This window comes from Rhinolophus hipposideros (assembly GCF_964194185.1).
Source record: "Rhinolophus hipposideros genome assembly, chromosome: 19".
Lineage (NCBI taxonomy): Eukaryota > Metazoa > Chordata > Mammalia > Chiroptera > Rhinolophidae > Rhinolophus > Rhinolophus hipposideros.
Window position 1 is genome coordinate 33,434,093 of NC_138065.1, and position 18,866 is coordinate 33,452,958.

Here is an 18,866-nt window from a genome sequence, read left to right on the forward strand (position 1 = left end):
AACATTAACACTGTTCATTTCTAGAAGTCAGGTTTCCCCAAAGTTTAAAACAGTGGGTCTCTTTACCAGCAAGCCTGGGGCTGCCTCCCTGAAAATGGTGCATGTACGACTCTTACAGAGACTATTGGCTGAGACAGACCTGAATAAAAGTCCCTGGAAGCTACGATTCAGCTGTAGCTGTGCCTGCTTCATTTCCTGTGCCTCAGACTCCTTGTCTAACTTTGCCAGGCACATGGCCAAAGGGTGATATCCACCTGTGGAAACACCTCCTGTTGCCCAGATAGACTCAAAGCCTGACTGCTAAGCACACTAGTTCAAGTCCTTTCCAAGATGGCTCTTCCATCTTCATTCCCATCTCTCCCCGAGTGATTCCACTCCCAACAAACTGTTGAGTCCCCAGAAAACCTTGCACAGTTTCACCTCTGTGGTCCCCTCGCCCCAGAATGCCCATCTCCACTTTCTTCTTTGCCTTCAAAACCTCATGAAGCCCCTAGAATTTCCCCGCCCCCAATCACACATTTCTCCTCCAAAGTCAATTAGAAATTGCTGTTTTTAACACACACTGCATTGCAGTGCTTGCTCTCCTATGTTATATGACTATGTCCTATCCTTCCATTGTATTTGGGCTCTTGGAGGGTGGGGACAATACCTACTGCTCTTCAGCATGGCCTGCAGGGCTAGCCCAAGGCCTTGCATTCAGTCTGTGCTTAGTCTGAACCATGGGCGCAAAGAGGAGAGGGGTTGGGATACTCAGCTACTAAGCTGCCCTAAGACAGTGGTTTGAACTACCACACTTGGCTCAATAACTGATCTTTTGGCGGCAGTGAAGAAGGGAGTAAAGCGTTTGGGAAGGATCCTGGCGACTGTTCATCTTGAACCCACTGGGTGAAGAACAAATGTCATTGGCTCGTGGATGAGGTGGGGAGGAGGATGAAGAAGAATGGGAAGACACCAGCTCTGCCTCTGAAGAGTGCCCAAATGCAGACAGGGCTTGTGCAGGCAAGGTCTTGGAAGGACAGCTCTAAAGCCACAAATCGTATAATATCATAGACCACATGAAACGTATATAGTAATAAATGGTCAGTTGACAACATGAAGTGATCAAGAGCAGAGTGGGGTGGGGTAAGAGTCCCCAGAAATTTTCAGAACAGGGCTCTTCCATAAGGAGGCCAGACTCACTGTAGGGCATGTAGCCAGGCAGCGGGTGCAGAAAGAAGACTATGGGGTTTGATACAGACCTGGGTTCAAGGCTTGCTCTATCACTTCCTTGTTCGGTGAACTTGAACATAGTATTTAACCTTTCAGAGCCTCAGTTTCCTCAGCTGTAAAAGAATACTTTACAGGGCTGTGGTGCAAATCAACAAGATAATGGATATGAAAGTGTTTTAGTAAACTCTACAGCTCTGAATAAATACCAGTTACTCTCATTTCTGTTTTTGGAGAAACACTGAATAGGGCATCATCTCCTCGGCAGTGATGGCTGCCCTGTATGATGGCAGTGAAGGCTGAGGGCTGTTTCAGCCAGGAGAGGGGTGATTCTTGTGCGGGAGAGCGTGGTGACCCAGCACCCAGCTCCCCAAACCCTGGTTTCTCAGAAGGAACTGGGTGCTGCTGGTCTCTAGTAGCCATTCTCCCCAGACCCCTCGGCCCCACGCTGTCCAGATTACCCACCCCCTCAGCTTCTCTCACAGCCCTGAGGGTGATTTAAGGGCCACTTCTGCTGCTCTTGGTGATTCATCCTGGTATCCTTGGAAGGAAAGAGGGAGGAAAGGACAAAAGAGAAAAGCTGCCCCATGTGAGGAGGAGGAGATGCTAGAACAGCAAGCTAGAGCTCCACATCCTTTGGGTTCTTCCCATACTGGGTTTGGCCAGCATGTCAATGACACTCCTTTCCCTCATCTTTCCCTCCCTCTCCTTCTCTCTGGTGCTTTTCTGAACCAACATCCAGCCTTTGAATAAAAAGCTGTAACTCCTTTTTATGAGGAAGCTTCTTAAGCAGGCTGTGTCCCCACCCTGTACCTTCCCACCTTCAGTTTCTATTATTTTTCTCTTTGTCTGAGACTCTGAGCTCTTGCAGAAAAGATCCTGAGCTGTTAGGCAGCCTCTCTTAAGTAACAGGAGAGCTCACAGTCACACATGTGGGTAGGGAAAGTGCTGTGGAGTTGGATAAAAAGGACGTGTGGAAACTGTGGAGTGGTTGGCATTCTTGGCAGAGGTCTGTCCACTTAAGGCGCTTGTCTGTGCCAAGATGTATGTGCACTTGGCCAGGAGACCCTTAACTCCTGGCGTGGCATCAGCCCCTGGGTGAGACTGCAGGGGAGAAGAGACTTTTCAGGCCCTTGTGGCCTTATCAGTTGGGGACCCCAGTCCCACTGCTAGGGAAAGTGAAGGGAGCAATTATCAGCGTGGATGACAAAGGAAGAAGAATGTGCTGGAGGGAAAGCCAGGCAAGGCAGTCAGGCCAGTGTAGCATGGGGGGGGACCTGGGGCACTGAGATGAAAAGAACTCCCTGAATGAAAATCTGGCCCCCATGATGAATGGGGTGTGAGAGAGGAGTCTGGAAAAGGGTAAATAGCCAGGAGGGACTCAGGAGGGAGGGAGGGCTGAGCAGAAAGAATGCTGAGGTCAAAGAGCAAAGAAAATGCTCCTGGAATGATTGATTCAAGATCCAGCATGTTGCACACCCCAATGAAATGGGTGCTCACGTGCTCACAGATGTGTTGGCCCCCGCCCCCACCCCCACCCCTGCCAAGGTCGGGGAGCAAGTCTCCCTTCCTCCCAGACCCATTCTATGCCCTCTTCAAAATTTTTCTTCTGATGGTTTGTTCTGAGGTCCCAAGGGACCTCACTGTAATAGAAACTAGCATTTGTGCAGTGATTTTGCAGTTTACTAAGAATTTCGCCCACACTACCCCATTAAGGTACCCCTCCCCGCAAGCCTGTGAGGGAGAAAATAACATCAGCATCACCATTTTACACGTGAGAAATGCAGGTATATTTGAGGTGAAATATTTTGGTGAAGGTACCAGATGTGGAAGTAGGACTTGGACATGGGGCTCCTGGAGGTAAACTTGTCACCCTGCTTCTCTGCTGCCTGGAGTTGTAGGTGCCAGGACGTGATACCTGCAAGGAGAGATCACTTACTCCAGTGATCACTCTCTGCCTTCAGGTAGGCAAGATGCTGGCCATGCTCAGGGATATACTGTTACCACTCTTTCGGAATGGGGGTGGGGTATAAGGAGCTCAATTCAGTTGAGTTCTCGGGGACCCCTTGTGAAAGAAGGAAAGGTCTGGGGCTGGGAGCTTCTGGCCATCCACCGAACACCATTTGGCTCCCATCCAGCCCTGGCTGGTGGGAAGGAGGGCTGGGGAGGGGCTGAGGACTGACGCTGGCCCCAGGGGTGGCGCAGGTGGTAGCAGATGGAAAGAGTCCAGAAGAAGGATTTTGCAGGGAGAGGCTGGGGTGTCAAAGTCCCCTCCCTACCTAACCTGCTTATATCTGTAGGGTAGAAAACTAGCTGCCCACTGGCCCTCTGAAGACCATGACTCTTCCACAGTCCTTGCAGCCAGCCCCGGAACACAAGCAGTTCCTACCTGCTGCCACCTTTCCCTCACCACTCTTCTCCCAGCTACTCTGGCCATGCTGCTCTTCAATTTCCAACCCTGGCAGATCACTGATTAATTCAGGGCTGTTTAATAACCCTTCTATTTCGATGAAACAAGCTGTCTTGTTTTCTTTATTTTTAACACCGACTTTCGTTTCTTTGCTAAGCATCTTACTGTCATTTAAATTTCTCTGTCTCCAACCAAGCTGATAATAGACTGGAGTGAGCAGCTGCTTCCACCCCGGTTATGACAATGATTAGAAGTTAGAGCTGTGAAGAGAGCTGACCAAGTCTCAGTTCAGAGGGGTGTGCCCCTGCTTGTAGAGGGAGTACTCATTTTAACACGTTGAGGAGAATTCTGGCTCCTGGGGAAATGGGGGTTTACCCCAGCCTAGGCTTCCTGGCACCCTGCACTGAGGGGAACCTGGAGTGAGGGGTGAAAGTGTGAGAACCAGCTATTTACTAAGGAATTAAGGCCAGAAGCTGCGGACCTGACACTTCATTTCACTTTACTTCTCAGCTTTTCCTCCATTGAATTTACTGAGCAGGAAACAGGGAGACTCAAGTTTAGAAGATTTGGAAGTGGATAGGGATCTCAGCAATCCCTTATTATACATTTCTGCTCCACACAGAATCCCTACTTGAGACCCGGTGGACATCCTCCAACCTCTGCTTGAATTTCCCAAATGATGTGCAGCTCATTCCATCCCTAGATGGCCCTCTCCATGGTTGGATGGACCTGGTTAATCTCTCTCACTTCTGTCTTGCAATACTTACATTTAACTTGTGTGACAATTATTTGTGTGCATACCCTTCCTCCCTTGGCATTTTGTAAGCTCAAGAGCCAGCAGAGTGAATTGTCTCCCTCCCATGATACTCGGCACATAGAATAAATTCAATAAACATTTGTTCAGTCACATACAATGATGTTCAATCTCCTTGCAAGTAATGTGCCTTTCTTCTACCTGGGCAGCCTCCTCGTGAAAGCTTCCTGTTTTTCTCTACCTGGACAAGTGTTCTGTCTTTTCCTGTCTTCAGCGAGAAATGGCCACTTCCTCAGGAGCCAGAATCCTACTCTTTCCCCCAGGCCCCCAGGGATAACACAGCTGGTGGAAAGTTTGGCCTAGGAAGCTGGGAAATGTGGGCGGAAGCCAATCAGTCCTCTGGATCCCAATTCCCCCCTCATTCACTGTGGGTCGGTCATGGCTGCCTGAGAACGCTCCCAGGTGCATGGTAGGCAAACCCTGGTGGCCTGACACTCCCCGGCAGCCTCCCAGCCAGCAGTCTGCCAGCAGCTGCTGGGGTCATTGTCTCACCCACTTCAAGTTGTGAATGCTGAGTCTACGGAGACCGAAACACAAACAGTGCCCACAGTGCCTCTCAGGGAGGGAGGGGAGGCTTGGCTTTGCCAGAGCCATTCACTGTGCAAGCAGCAAGGCTCGTTGTGGATGGAGGGAAGCTGGTTGAAGCTATTTAATGAGGGGAGGGAGCTTCTCACACCACACTGCCCATTGCCATAGAGAAGCAGTCCATGTGTCCTAATGGCCACAGACAGGCAGAGAAAGGGATCAGTCAGCTTTGGGGGAGAGCACTGCTCACTGCTCCAACCCAGGACATATCTCTGGGCACAAGGTCAGGGAAGGAGAGACTGAGAAGAGGAAGTGGCTCAATGGTCAGATCAAGACGGTGTGCACGCCAAGGCTGGAGCAAACAAACGTCCTCAAAATGAGAGCAATGACTGGCCACTCGCTGTGTGACTCCAGAAAATCCACTCCCCCAGTCTGAACTCGGGTTTCACATTAGGTGGGCCTAGGGAAAAGCTACCGTCAAATACTCAGAAACATTTTCCCCAGGTACTGGACATAGAACACCTATTTCCTTTGTAATTCAAACTGTTTTCTTAAGAATATTTCCGAAAAGAAAATGAAGGCCCCTTGTCACACACATTTTCCACAGCTGGCTCATGGACAGTGCTCTCGAGTGCATGGGACTCTCTCCTGTGAGAGCCACCTCCCCACACTCTGCACTTCCAACAAGGGATAAAGCTCTTATGCTTCAGCTTGGGAGGGCCATAGAGGAGCTTCTTGGGTTAGGAGAAGACAGCTGATATGTCTCCCCAGACTGCCTGCTATGTTCTGCATTGGCTGAGGATCTAATCCCCGAGCCTCGGGACCCAGCCTGGGCTCTGGGACCGAGCTGCCGCTACTGTTTTTCATTCTGTGTCTGCCCCATCCATATCCATGCTCCTAGGAGCTCTATGTGCACTGAGATGTAAGCCCTTTGCAGGTAGGCAGTCAGAGGGCCATGGAATCTGCCCTTTTCCCTGCCACAGGAGGCTAACTCTCAGAAAAATGCCACTTTACCAGTTCTGTGACAGTATCATTCATCTCTACTCTGAAACCTGAAGGCACCAAAACCACAAGGGTAGCAAACTCAGAATTCCAATCCCAGCCCCACTGGTGAAATGCTAACCTCGAGCCCAGAACACGGCCCCAGTGCCAGGATCACCACTGGCTTCCCTCTGTTTCCAGTCTCCACTGCGTCTTCAACCTTCATGTAGTTTTACATATATAAACCTTTAGCACACAGCTCTTCTTTAAATAAGATCCTATTTTTCTCAGAAAGTTCGAAACAAATTCAGAGAGAGAGAAGAAAAATATCCCTAGCTTGGCTTTATTCCTGCTCTAAATTTTAGAATAGTTTTGCACGTTTGCGAAAACTGTCATTTTTCCAGATCCTCTAACCATCTGGCTCCAGGAACAAAGGCAAGTGAGAGCACTTGGGGAGTCCTGAAAAACATTCATTCCCACTGTGCAAATGGAGAAACTGAGGTGCTGGGGAAGGGGCAGGAGGCAGGTCTCCCAGGTGTCTTGTGGCACCATTTGTCTCCCTCCTAGGACCAGGGAGCAAATGGAGGATGAGCCCTGGGTGGACAGGTGAGAAATCTTCTAGGAAGAAGAGCTCAAGTGTGAAAGGAGGCCCTCTTGTTCTCTTGTGTCAGGACCTTATTCTGACACCAGACTCTTCCTGACCATCTGTTCTGCCCTCTCAGTAGGACCCAAACCTCCTATACCAGGGTGAGGGTGTGGCTTCCTGGCTTCACAGCTCAGAGTGGGGCGGCAGACTCGAATTTTCTTAATTTCCGGGTAAACCTCAGGGGGGTGTTTGCCTAACAGAAACCCTAGTGGTGTGGTTTTAATTCCAGAGAGTCAAGGGACTTGTCAGGATGGTCTAGGCAGCTGAGCGAGGGTGGGGGGCCAGTCTTGTCAGGGGACTGTGAAATCCTAACCGCCTCTCTCCTGCAAACACCACAACCCACTAATGTGGACCAGGGGACCACCTGGCAGAGCTTGCTGACCCAGAAGAGGGCTCTCCTATGTGAGGACAGGGAAGGAGTGTGGTCTTCCTGTCTGGCTTTGGATTGGGCTCCCGCTCAGGGTCCCCAAGTTCAGAAAACAGGCTCTGCTCCCTCGGGGTATCTTTGTTACTCAGGAGAAAGAACGGGAAGCTGGGGGAGCAGTCAGGGGAGATGGAGGTCAGAGGCCAACGTAATATTTATCCAGCCCAGAGAGGCCTTTCGCTTTCATGAAGCAGGAAAGCACTTCAAAGCAGCAACATCCCCTCTGGCCACTTCTGTCTGCCCTGCCCTCCTGCATTTGCTGGGCAGGCTGTTTCACCCACCCTTTCCTCTCCTCCTGAAACTTCCAGTCTCTCTCCCTTATAGGAAGGTGCCCCCTCTGCCCTGCCTTCTGCTCAGAGAGGGTCAACAACTTGCCCATGGTTGCAGAGTAATGAAAACCCCGGGGTGTCCCTGACATTCTGAGCCTGCCCTGGATTTTTCTAGTTTACTCTGAGAGTGTGTCATCTACCCCTGAAGATATGGAGAAGCCCTGGGGTTTACAGTTCCTCACCCAAAGCGCCCATTCCACCACCAGAGTAGGAAGCAAAAACTGAGGGTAGGAAAAGGCCCTAGAGACTAGAGTGTAGTGGTTCTTAACGTTGGGGGGTGGGGGTGGGGGTGGGGGGGCATAAACTTCTCTTCCGATATCTATCTATCTATCTATCTGTCAATCATCTTTCATCTATCTGTCACCTCCACATATTTATTGAAAGCAAACTTTCAAGGGTTTGAAAGGCCTTGTAAAACCCAAGCATGTCCTGTAGTTCTGTCCATTCCAGTATAGGGGCGCCCCCACCCCACATTTGATTCTCATACTTCAAGGTGCAAGAACACTACTTGCCATTTGTTCATCTTTATCACATTGCAGGATTATAGACCATTTTAAAATTAAGTTGAAGTCTGCCTCCTCCTATCCTCCCTCCATTAATCCTGTTCTGCTTTTTTTCTGCACAGAAATTTTAAGAGACGGGTTCCTTCTCCAGGTAGCAAACAGTACTACGGCAGAAATGGCTGGTGGAGTGAGCTCTCTGGCTCAGCTAAGGGGTAGGGGTAAAATCCAAAAAATCTCAGTCTCGTCCATTTAATGAGTTCATTCAGATAAGAGAGGGTGACTTAACAGCAGGATTCTGGACACTGAGATTTGAATACAGATGAGTAATAACATTTCCTGATGAACCACACTGCCAGCTCCAGGGGACCGGAAAGGGATGCAATTTACATAGAATACAATGTGAAACCCCTGGGAGTGGGGGGCTGGAGATCTTGCTCTAGGATGTTGACTAATAGAAAACAACCCAAGTGTTGTCAGTGTAAAATCCGTGGAGCAGAATGAGAGAAAAAAATGCTTAGGGCCAGTTTTCAGAGGCTGAGGAAGGAGAGAGCTTTAGATAGTTATTCTTGACAGGAAACTGTGACATTCTCACGCAACTGAGTCTCTCTCCTGGCCTTTCTTCCCTAGCCATAGAAGTTTCTGGCCCATCCTGAGGGCACCTTCCTTGGACTAGAGCAAAATCTTCCAATAGCTTCTGTACCTCACTTGCTGATTCCCCAGTGCACTGTTAACTCCATTCTAAACGTATACTAAAGTTCTATGGGGGTACTTGGCTTGTATAGTTCTCCCTCCCCCGAGGATACTGTAAATTTCTTGAAGTAGGATTTATTACTTTTCCACCTTTGTACTAGGTGCTACTACATTCCTAGCACTACATAAATCATCAATTTCTATTTGTTTAAACTGAAATGGATTCCGATTCCTGCTTTCAGCATCTTCTTATTTGGTTCATTGCAAAGGCAAGAAGTGTGGTGTGACAATTCAAATGTGAAGGTTCAAGTTGGAGGGGATGCTAACTGTCCTACTTGCCCCTGGTTCTTCTAACCCTCCATCCCCAAACAAGAAACTAAGGTAGGAAGGGATGCTGTTGAAATACAAAGAGAGAACGTCTAGGAATTGAATTCCCCAGACAGTGCACAGAAGCACTGAAGGTGCCTCTGTCAGCAGCCTCTGTCCTCCTCTCCCAGAGCTTCAGAGACAACAGTGTGTGTTGGAGGGAGAGTGGGGGGCACGGACCAGAGAGGTTCACTCACAGGCTATTCACTCTGAGCCCTAGGATCCCTCCCCCTTGCTTCTCAAAGACAAGTTGAACTTTCCAAGGGCAACTCGACTGCCTTTTATCTCTCATACCGAAAGTAATTTTAGCCAAGGGAAAGCAGGATTAAACTTTCATAACGATACATTTATCTTGTTTTTTTCTTTTTTCTTCTCTCTTTCCTCCCTTGACCCCAGGTAAATTTGAGCCAAGGGGAAGCCAAGATTAACTATCAAGGGTTGGTATTAGATCTGAAGAGATGCTACTTTTTGGCCCTCTGCCCATCCCCAAACTTCAATAGTTTTCCATACCCCTCTTAGACAGTTATTATCTCCTTACATGAGAAAAGCCTCTGGACTCTGCTTTCTCTCCCTATTGTCCTATGCTGAAATGAAAGGGGGGATTATAATTCAGAGACAGCCTCCCACAGAAAAAAACGAAGACAAAGCTTGTATCAGAGATACAACCTTGACATGCCTTCAGTTCCTGAAAGGTCTTTTTTCAAAAGCCTCCTCACGACCAGTCTTGCCACCACCTGAGAGTGTTTCGAAAGTCCACACTTAGGGAGCTGGAAGAAGGGAAGGTATGTGAAAACGCCTTGGGGATGGGCCAAAACCTTCTGCTGATAAAGGCAAGAGCCTGTTGGACCGCCAGCCAGGCGACATAACTGCCTGCTAACGTAAGAAGGCATCCCCCTCCCCGCCTTTCCCCCCCATCCTCCCGGGGGCTGGCCAGCCCTGGGGCACCTTCTACTTAATGCTGCAGGCGTCTTTCCGCTCCTCTGTGACCAGACAGAGCCTAAACGGCCCACTGGCAATAGGACCCTACCAGTTGTGGTCTCTGAGTAATGACAGCTGGGAGTTTCTAATATATCTCATCTATTTTTTTCTTCTCTTAAAAAAAAAAAATGCACAAAAGCCACTGTTTAGGGCCTAGCTTGGCTTTCAAGAGCCCCCTCTAGTGGAGATAACCTGCTAGTTCAGCCCAGGGGAGCCTCTCCTTGCCTGTGTCTTAAGACTGAGAAGATGCCCCCTCTGCTTGGAAGGGTCTTTTCCACTTGCTGTCCTGTTAGCTCTCAGCAATGTCTGCCCATGCACACTGTCATTCCATTCTCTCTATCTTTATCTTCCTCTTCTGTCACCCTGTCTTTCTCTGTTTATCTGTGACTGTTTCTACATGGTGACTTGGGTCTTTCCATGAGCGTGGGGCTCTAGTATCTTGCATCTTTGGCCCATCTGCTGTTTTTTTCTGAAGTTCAGGATGCTGGGTCTGATGAGCTGAAAAGGCTTCGACAAGGCTTTGGATCAAATAACTTCATCTCAGAGGGCTAAAACAGGAACCCACAAGCCAGACCCACAGTGAGAAGCACTAGGAAGACTGAGTGTTCCTGGAGGAGAATGGAACTTTGGCAAAAACTACCTTCCCTACCTTCATTCCCCAAGCAAACCTGGGCCTCCTTGGTTGTATGTATGGTTGAAGATGTTTAGAACCTGAGCTTGGAGCTCTTGCTTTGGAGTCCAATGTGAAACCAGCTCCCTTTCTTCAATCAATTCTCCCCACTGTCCTGCCTGTTTCCCAGCCTCTGACATGCATCCTGCCATGCAAACAACTGGCACAGCCAGGGTGAAGGGACAGCTGGCAGGAGGTGGGAAGAGGGTGTTGGTGCCAGGGAAGAGGGAGAGAAAAGGGTGAGTGGGGGCCAGGACTAAGCCTGGGGCAGAAGCAGGGGAGGGGAAACAGAGAAAATTCTGCTGGGGCGACAGGAGGACACTGGGAACACCTGCTGGTCCTTGGAGTTACGGAGATATATCCTTTCACCCAGTGAGAGATACAGCCAGGGCAGGGAGAGGGGTTAATGGTTAACCACCTCAGAGAGCAGGGGACTTCTGCACTGCTCAGGCTTAAGCCTTTTTTCTCAGTTCTCACCTTCCCTTCCTCTCTTCTCTTTACACTCTTACCCAGTAGGGACCCTGCTCCCCAACAAAGAACTTTCTCACCTCTATTTCTGCCCTCAGTTCCAAATGGAACAGTGTGGAGCTAGATAAAGAAGTTCCATATGCCCCATGCCAGGGAAGGGGCCCTTGAGTGCCTGAGGGCTGAGCCAAGAGGGAGGGGTCTGTTCTGACCATCCATCCCTCTTGGGCCCTTGGGACCAGCTGTCTGACCCCTGGAAGAACTCTCTTTCTCTGTCTCCACAGGGCTCACCTTTAGAAACGACCCAAAAAGAAGTAGACACATACCCACCCTCATTTACTCTAACTGGGCATGAAATCTTTGTAACTAAGTAAAAAAACCGTTTCCCAGAGGCGAATTGGTTCCATTCATCATTGCTTGAACTGAGCATATGTGCAGGGGAGAAACAGAATATTCCCATATAATGAATTGATTACAGACTGCCTCTGGGCAAAGGTGGTAGTGATGGGGGTGTGCACTTGAGCTGTAAAACTACAGCCCCTCAAAGCCTGTTTCTGCCAGTTTCCCTGTGGACAGTCCTGAATTATTTGTAGTTAACAGACTATCACACAATGCTCCAGTCTCTTTATGATCAGAATGGGGTGGATGGGGGCCTCATAGCTTCCCTGGTTTGCCCTGATGGACAGAAGTATATTGGGCCCCAATCTGTGTGTGTGGAGACAGCTGTGTGGCAACGCAGAGCGACAGCTGGAGGGGAGGGTGCTGCTGCTGGAGACAGGAATTGCTTTCCCCCACACCAAACCCCATATCTTGGGGAGACAGACTTAGAAAAAGAGTCATGAGAGAGACTATAAAACCCTAAACAGTGACAACTCCAGGACCATAAATATTTCGTATTACCTGAACTGGTGAGTTTGGCTGCTGCCAGCTGCTGCCCAGTATATATTTAACTGTGTCAATGGTTTCCCTCCCGCTCATGTGTGTTTTCTTGTAACATACCCTTGAAATAAAGATTAACGGAATGATCAGAAGTGTTTGTAAATGGGAATGGACCTAACAGAGAAGTAGCTGTTCTTTGAGGATTTTCTTTTTTAACCTTATTTTAAGTGCAGATTCCAGTAAAACTGATGGTGAACTTTTACATTTCCCACACCTGCAGCTTTGATGGTCAAAAGGGTTGGAGGGTGAATGTTCCCTGGTGCTTTGGGGACAGGGGTAGGTATTGAGGCCAGATCTGAAAGGGGGCCACCAACCTTGTAATGGCACGGTCTCTTTCAGGTGATGGATATGCGACACTACCTTTTACTCTTCACTCACACTTGGGCTGAAACGTCAACCAGCCCCCCTACCCTGCTCCAGGCTTTAAGGGACCCAGGTCCTTATGTCTTGTCAAAGAAAGGGCCAAGTGGGTTTCCTTTGCCAGACTTGGGGTCCCTGGGCAGAGGAGACCTTTCGGTACTTTACCATGTTGGCTCTTATGCTCCTCAGCACCATGTCCACTGCACATGGTTCCAGATGTCATTTCTATTTAGCTGCTTTGCGAGCCAATCTGCCCCATACAAATGCAATTTGCTGAGGACAGTGAGGGAGCAGACAGGGAAGTCTGTACTACCCTCCCTTTATCAGCAGGACCCTGAACAGGGTTGGCTGGGGGATGGAGGGGAGGGACTCTTTTAGGTAATGCTAGCAAGTGAGGGCAAGTTCCAGGATGAGGAAGGGTTAGGGTGACAGGCGGAGGTGCCAGGTGGAAGAAGGAAAAAGAAAAACAATGTCACTAGGTTATCATGACAGATGCTTTCTCCATTTCTTTCGTTCTCTCCCCTGTCTCCTCTCCCCCCACGCACATCCCCCAGGCCAAGGAGGAGAGATCACAGGTAATTAGTTCAAATGTTTCTTTGTGAGGTGAGGGGGGAAGTTAATGAATTCTTCTCTTTTCTAGCCAGGAGGTCAGAAGAGAAGAAGGCTGGGTGCTAGCAACTTCAGGAGCTTTCTGGGGTGAGTGTACAAAACTTGTGCATTTCAATTAGGAATAGCTGAATTCCTCCGGCCAGAGCCGTCTCTTCCCCAGGCTCTTCCCCAGGCTCTGTCGCTCTGTTGAAGGCCCCAGAATACACAGCTTGCTCTGAGGGAAGCATGAAGTTTCAAGATCTGAGAAAGAGGCCTGCTACGGAAGGGGAAGAGCTGAAAGGGACTCTATTCCCGAAATGTCCAGCCCAGCCCCGATACTCCATAAACCTCAGCCACTGTGCTCAAGAACAGAAGGAAGAGAATGTGTCTTCAAGTTCCTGCAGGTTCCTCCAAGCTGCTAAGCCACTGCCTCAAGCTCCAGCTGGCAGCCCCACTCCCTCAGACTGGTCCTGTCTTAGGTCCCTTGCCTACCCACTGTTGGTATGTCACCGTTATTCCGAGATCTCAGATCCCTAGAGGAGACCTGGCCATATTTTTATTGCGCACTTCAGGGGGCTCTCATTTCTAGATGTTTAACTGACCTAGAACCCCAAGTCTTTTACCCAACTCTGCCCCACCCCCTTATTTCTATCTCTCTGGACCTGAGTTTGAGTAGGTATCCTCCTAGGTGAAGGGTCATTCCAAACAAGTGGACATTTTTCTGGGACCTGGACAGTTTCTGGCGACTCTTTAGCCATCCAGCCCACGAGTAACATTTATAGAGACTGCCTGTGGGATGGATCAAAAGGGCTAGAATTTTCTAAGTTCCTTACATCACTTGTGGGGTGGGGCAAGAAGGTGCCCATGGACGAAGTATTCTCAAATGGTCAGAAGAAACCTCTGGGACCCCGGGCAAGCTGTCACTTCAGCACCCAACCCTCTCGTGCTGCCTAACCCAGGGGAAGGTGCCGACGGTTGTGGACCACGAGGGCGCACAGCGGGGGCATGGGAGCCCTTCTCCCCATTCGGCGCCCTGGACTCGCTCCCGGAGCCTGTGGAACCCGCGCGGCATTCCCAAGTCCCCAGATCCGAAGGAACTGCCAGAGGCCGCCGGGGACTCCCGCACCGAAGGGAACGCCCCCAAATTGAGCGCTGGTCACAGTGGCCCTTGGGCTGTCGTGCTCGTGCCACCAAGGCCCGCGTGGGGCTCCAGCTCTCGGACAGCCCCGCCGCCCCGTGCTCCCCAAAGCCGCAGCGCGCCGGCAGGTGCCTGGAGGAGACGCGCCGCGGAGCCGCTGCCGCCCGCAGCCTCCGGGTGGGAAGCCGGCGGCGGCGGGGAAGCCCCGGCGGCAGCGGCTCCGAGTTCCGCCGCGAAGGTGGCCGAGCCCGAGCGGGGACTCGCCCGCCGCAGCCGAGCCCGGGCGCTAAGGGCTTGGACCCGGAGAGGCGGGCGCGGGCGGAGGCGCCGCGGGGGGTGCGCGCGTCCGGGGAGAGGACCCAGGGCGCCTGCGACTCGACTGCCGCTTACCCGGCTCGGCGACGTCCGTCTGTCCTCGTGTCCCCGGTCGGTCCGCCTCGGCGCCGGCGGCCGAGGGCGGCGCGCTGCCTCCCCCGTCGCCCGCAGCTCGAAGTCACGGGGACGGCCACATCCACACGGGGTCCAAATTCATTAAAATCCACGTCAAGCCCGCAGCTACTTATCTGTATTCCTGAAGTGGCCGCTCGGTGCCCGGCCCGCGCGCTCCCCCGTCCCCCGTCGCCGGCTCGCGGGGGGATCCGACAGGCGCCGAGGGGGCGTGGGGGGGTGGCTGGCGGTGTCTCTCCTGGGGAGGCAGCGGAGCCCTGGCCGTCTTCAGATTTTTCCAGCCCGACTTTCCGGGCTCCTCTGACATCAGCAATCCCGGCGTTTCCTCCCCCTGTCGCTCCGGGTTTGCTCCCAGTCCCGTTTCCTCCGGGAACCGGCTGTCGCGATCTACTGGGAGGCGTGCTGCGCTCGCGCCCCCCGCCCGCCCCCGGCTCCCAGGGGCGCCCTCCGGCTCGCTCGCCCTCCGCGCTGAAGAATCCCAGCAACTGCGCCCCGCCGCCCTCCCGCTCCAGCCCCGCGCGGACGCCGCTCCGCCCCGCAGCTCCGGCTCCCGCGGCGGCGAAGCCCTGCGCGCCCGCCTCCCGCCCTATATTATCAGGCGGCTCATTATCATAGAGGCCGCGCGCCTTAACCCGCTCCCTGCCGGCCGCGCCCGCCGCTGGCACCGCCCGCCGCCGGCCCCCCGCCCCCGCCCCCGCCCCCGCCCCCGCCCGCCCCGACTTCCTCCTCCTCAGCTGTCAACAAAGGAGACGCGCGTTTGGCATCCGGAGGCCGCCCCCCTGCCCGCCCTGCGCCCAGCTCAGCCCGGTCCCACCGGCCACCTTAAGTGGCCAGGGGGCAACGCAAACCTTGCCGGGATCCAGGTGGAGGCCTGGGCAGCCCAGCGGGCTCGGACCTGGGGCGGGGAGCTCGGGACCCACGCAGAGGGGGCTGAGGGCAGTGGGGACGTGGGCTCCCCCACCCTTAGCATCACCTGCCGCCGCGTACATCCTGCAACCTCCCTCTTCGTCTTTAATTTGAGTGTGAGGCGAGCGGGGGATGAAACCGCCTTGCCTGATGAGGTCGACACGGGGGTCTCAGAACCGGTGCGAGCAGATTTCTTCTGCTGGTGACTTGCAGAAAAAGCCAACAAGCTGTCAAAGGAGGTTTGAAGTTGTTTTATTAATTATTATTTTTATAAGGCAAAGATAAGCCTTGCTCGGAATCTCACGCTTCCAGTTCTGTTGGGGATCCTGGGCCTCTAGCAAGCGGTGGAGACTAGAGAGGAGCCTTCTATACCTAGACCCAGGGAGCCTGCCTGGCAGGGGAATCAGAGAGGTGGCGGTAAGATAACTTATTTTAATAACCTAAAGTGAGAGGTTCCTGGATTCCTGATGATCACGTCTCCGTGCCCTTACGCCATTGATTACGTGTCCTAAAGAATTCTTCCTATCTCCGCAGCCCCTGAACGCCGCTTCTCGAAAGGGGCCTGCAAGCCAGTCTCCAGCGAGTTGGCAGGATCTGCGTAGTCCCTGCTGGCGATTAGAGCACTCCCGAGTTTACTGTACACGTCCAAGTACTGTGATGAGCTCCCTCGTCTGCCCTCTGGTGGCCACAGTCTTCAGTGGTAAAAATATAATTTTTCTTTTTCTTTTTCTTTTTTTTACCCTGATGGGCGATGCATGAAATTCTCAGAGCAGCAGGGGCCTAAGAAAAAGAAATTTAGACCCACTGATCATCTTGCAAAAGATGTGGAAAATCTTGTGGGGGAAATTTAGTCTTTACTTTCTCTACAGAAGTTAGCTAAATTCTTCAAAAATTCTTTCTTCGTTGTAATTAGCTGAAATTTGTCTCCCTGTGACTTTCACTGTTATTCCTGGTTGTGTCAGCCACAAAGAACCTAAGCTGTCTCTCTGATCCATACTTGTTCTTTTCTTTGAACTGGTTTGGCATTTATTGTTGGCACCCTTCCATGCAATTATCATAAGTTGTCCTATATTATTCTTAATTTCTCTTTATAAGTAGATCTTGTCTCCCCATCCAGACAGTCTAGTCTACCCTCTTATCTCTGGGTAGACCACATCTAAACCACAATTTATTAAGGAAGATGATATGAAGAAGGTACTAGAAGATTTTGGAACATTTCTCCCATTCTTTTGATACATAGAGCATTAGTCTAGCCAGCGACAACTAAGACAGCCAGTGGTAGGGTTGGAAATTCTAATTGATAAAGCTGGAAGCTGAAAATTAGGGCTTTTGGTTCTAAATAAAGTGCTATGTGACCCTGGTATAGGTCACAGCTCTTCCCCACACCTCAATTCAATCACATCTTAGGAAGATTATAATACAATTGAAACTATTTTCTAATATCACCTTCCCACGTGGTTCAGAAATAAACCCTAAATGAAGAGCAAGGAGGGACAGATTCCTCCATTCTCCCTATCCTTCACCACCAGCTTTCCCTTCCCTTCCTAAATAAAGGAAGAGAAAGAGAGAGGGAGAAGAGAGAGAGAGAGAGAGAGAGAGAGAGAGAGAGAGAGAGAGAGAGAGAGAGAGAGAGAGAGAGAGGACAGGCAGGAGAACACACTGAAGGCAGTGTGATACAATGTCACCCAGTTTCCACATTGTCACTGAACAGTGTCTGAGATTTGAGTCTGGTGAGACTATGGGAGTGTTTGCAGTCAGCATAACAAGGGAAGAACACTAACCTGGTTTACTGGGAGTTACCTTGGATGAAGTTGCCTTAACATCTCTGGGCCTCAGTTTGTTCATCTGGAAGATGGGAATTTCTACCTTTAGTCTTCAGACAGGGAATTAAAATAGATATAATTTAAGATGTTAGAAAAGTTAATGATATCATTAAATGGAAAGATTTGTTCATGTTTTTAATCCTAATAGGCTAGAGAAAATATGGATCTTTTTAGTTAAGCACATAATTACAAATGTATCTTGGGAATAAAAAGAGAACAACTCAGGTTCATGGTTTGCATTTAGATATAACATCCTCCAAGGCAATGACGATATATATATATATATATATATATATATATATATATATATATACATGAGCTTTGGTCTTTAAAGATGTTCAGATAACCTCATCCCTTTGATCATTGGGTATTCACTCATTCATTCAATTATTTCACAAATATTATTTATTAAAAGAGTTTATTTAATTTTTTACTTGAATGGAATTATATATAGTACATAATTATCTCTTCCACACATATTTTAAGAAATCATGCTAATAATCCAACAGGTTACCTACCTATAGGCCTGTCTATGTCTTTCTGGGACAACACTTTCTGGTATCTATTTGGCCTTTGATATCCTCCTACTCATCCTGTCCAGCTGATGTCAAACTCACATCCTCTGGGGACTCACCAAACCTATCCCAGTACTTTGCAGTCCATGCTCATTTCCATCAGGAGGGCTGGACTGATGGAAACAGCCCAGTCCAGTGCTGGGTGAGTAGTGGGTATTTAATAAATATTAAATGGATGGATGGATGGATGGATGGATGGATGGATGGATGGATGGAGACATGTTTGTCTTATACTAAATCATCATCTTTGGAAAGTCCTCACAACCCCAACAGGGTTCTTCTCCTCCCCCCACCACCGCCACCAGTTATGGTGCCCCTGGAACCTCACCCTGCAAAGTCATCTGTGTCTACTGCATTGTTATCTTGAGGCCAGGCCTTTTCTTTGCTTGTCACTAGATGGACGACATGGGGAAGAGGATAAGAGAGGTATGCGAGGACAGAGCAAACACCTTCTAGGATGGAGCTGAATCTTTCCTGGGAGAAATGAGTACGGATTTCTCCTGCAGAGGGCAAGTCTGGCTGAGTAGGCCTCCTCAGGCCCTTGGAAGCGAGCTTAGACTTTGGGGAGAATAGGCCCAAATGGGCAACCAGCCGATCCCCAGGGGGAGTCCTCTCTCTGTTATAGCAACAGCTCTAGTGCCACAAATAGATGCCAGTATGGTAGCCCCTAGGATCACAGGAGGTATTTTTGGTGCTGGAAGCCAGCCACACTTTGGCAGGCTTTCAGCATTAAGTTTGCTTGCTTGCAGAGGAGGGGGGTGGCAAGCCATCAGTGCTTAGCTTGGGAATGCTGCCTGGGAGTGTGTACACGCATACATTTAAGCTGCCTGCAGCAGGATGGGGGCTGGGCTTGGGAGGCTATGTCCTAGTGGTCTGGAGGCCGGTGGGCTGGCCAGCATCAGTGCGTGATCTTTGGGTAGCGCAGGCTCTGTTAGCCGGCTTACATCTGGCTCTCAAATCTGAGACCGCAGATGCCGCCACCAACTTGATCTATCTCTGCTCTAAAATGCATGTCATCTTTCACTTGCCCTGACCCTGGGGTTTCCCTTGTGGGTGGGCCCTTCTCTCTCTCACTCTGTACCT

General features: G+C 50.5%; 1 protein-coding gene across 1 annotated transcript in view; it reads right to left on the reverse strand.

Moving 5' to 3' along the window:
* Positions 1–15,023, reverse strand: part of PLXNA2 (plexin A2) — a 207,751-nt gene extending 192,728 nt beyond the window's left edge. Inside the window, exon 1 of the mRNA XM_081025609.1 lies at positions 14,423–15,023. The gene's annotated coding sequence lies outside the window, so the exon portion shown is untranslated. The remainder of the gene's footprint in view (positions 1–14,422) is intronic.
* Between the last annotated feature and the right edge of the window lie 3,843 nt (positions 15,024–18,866).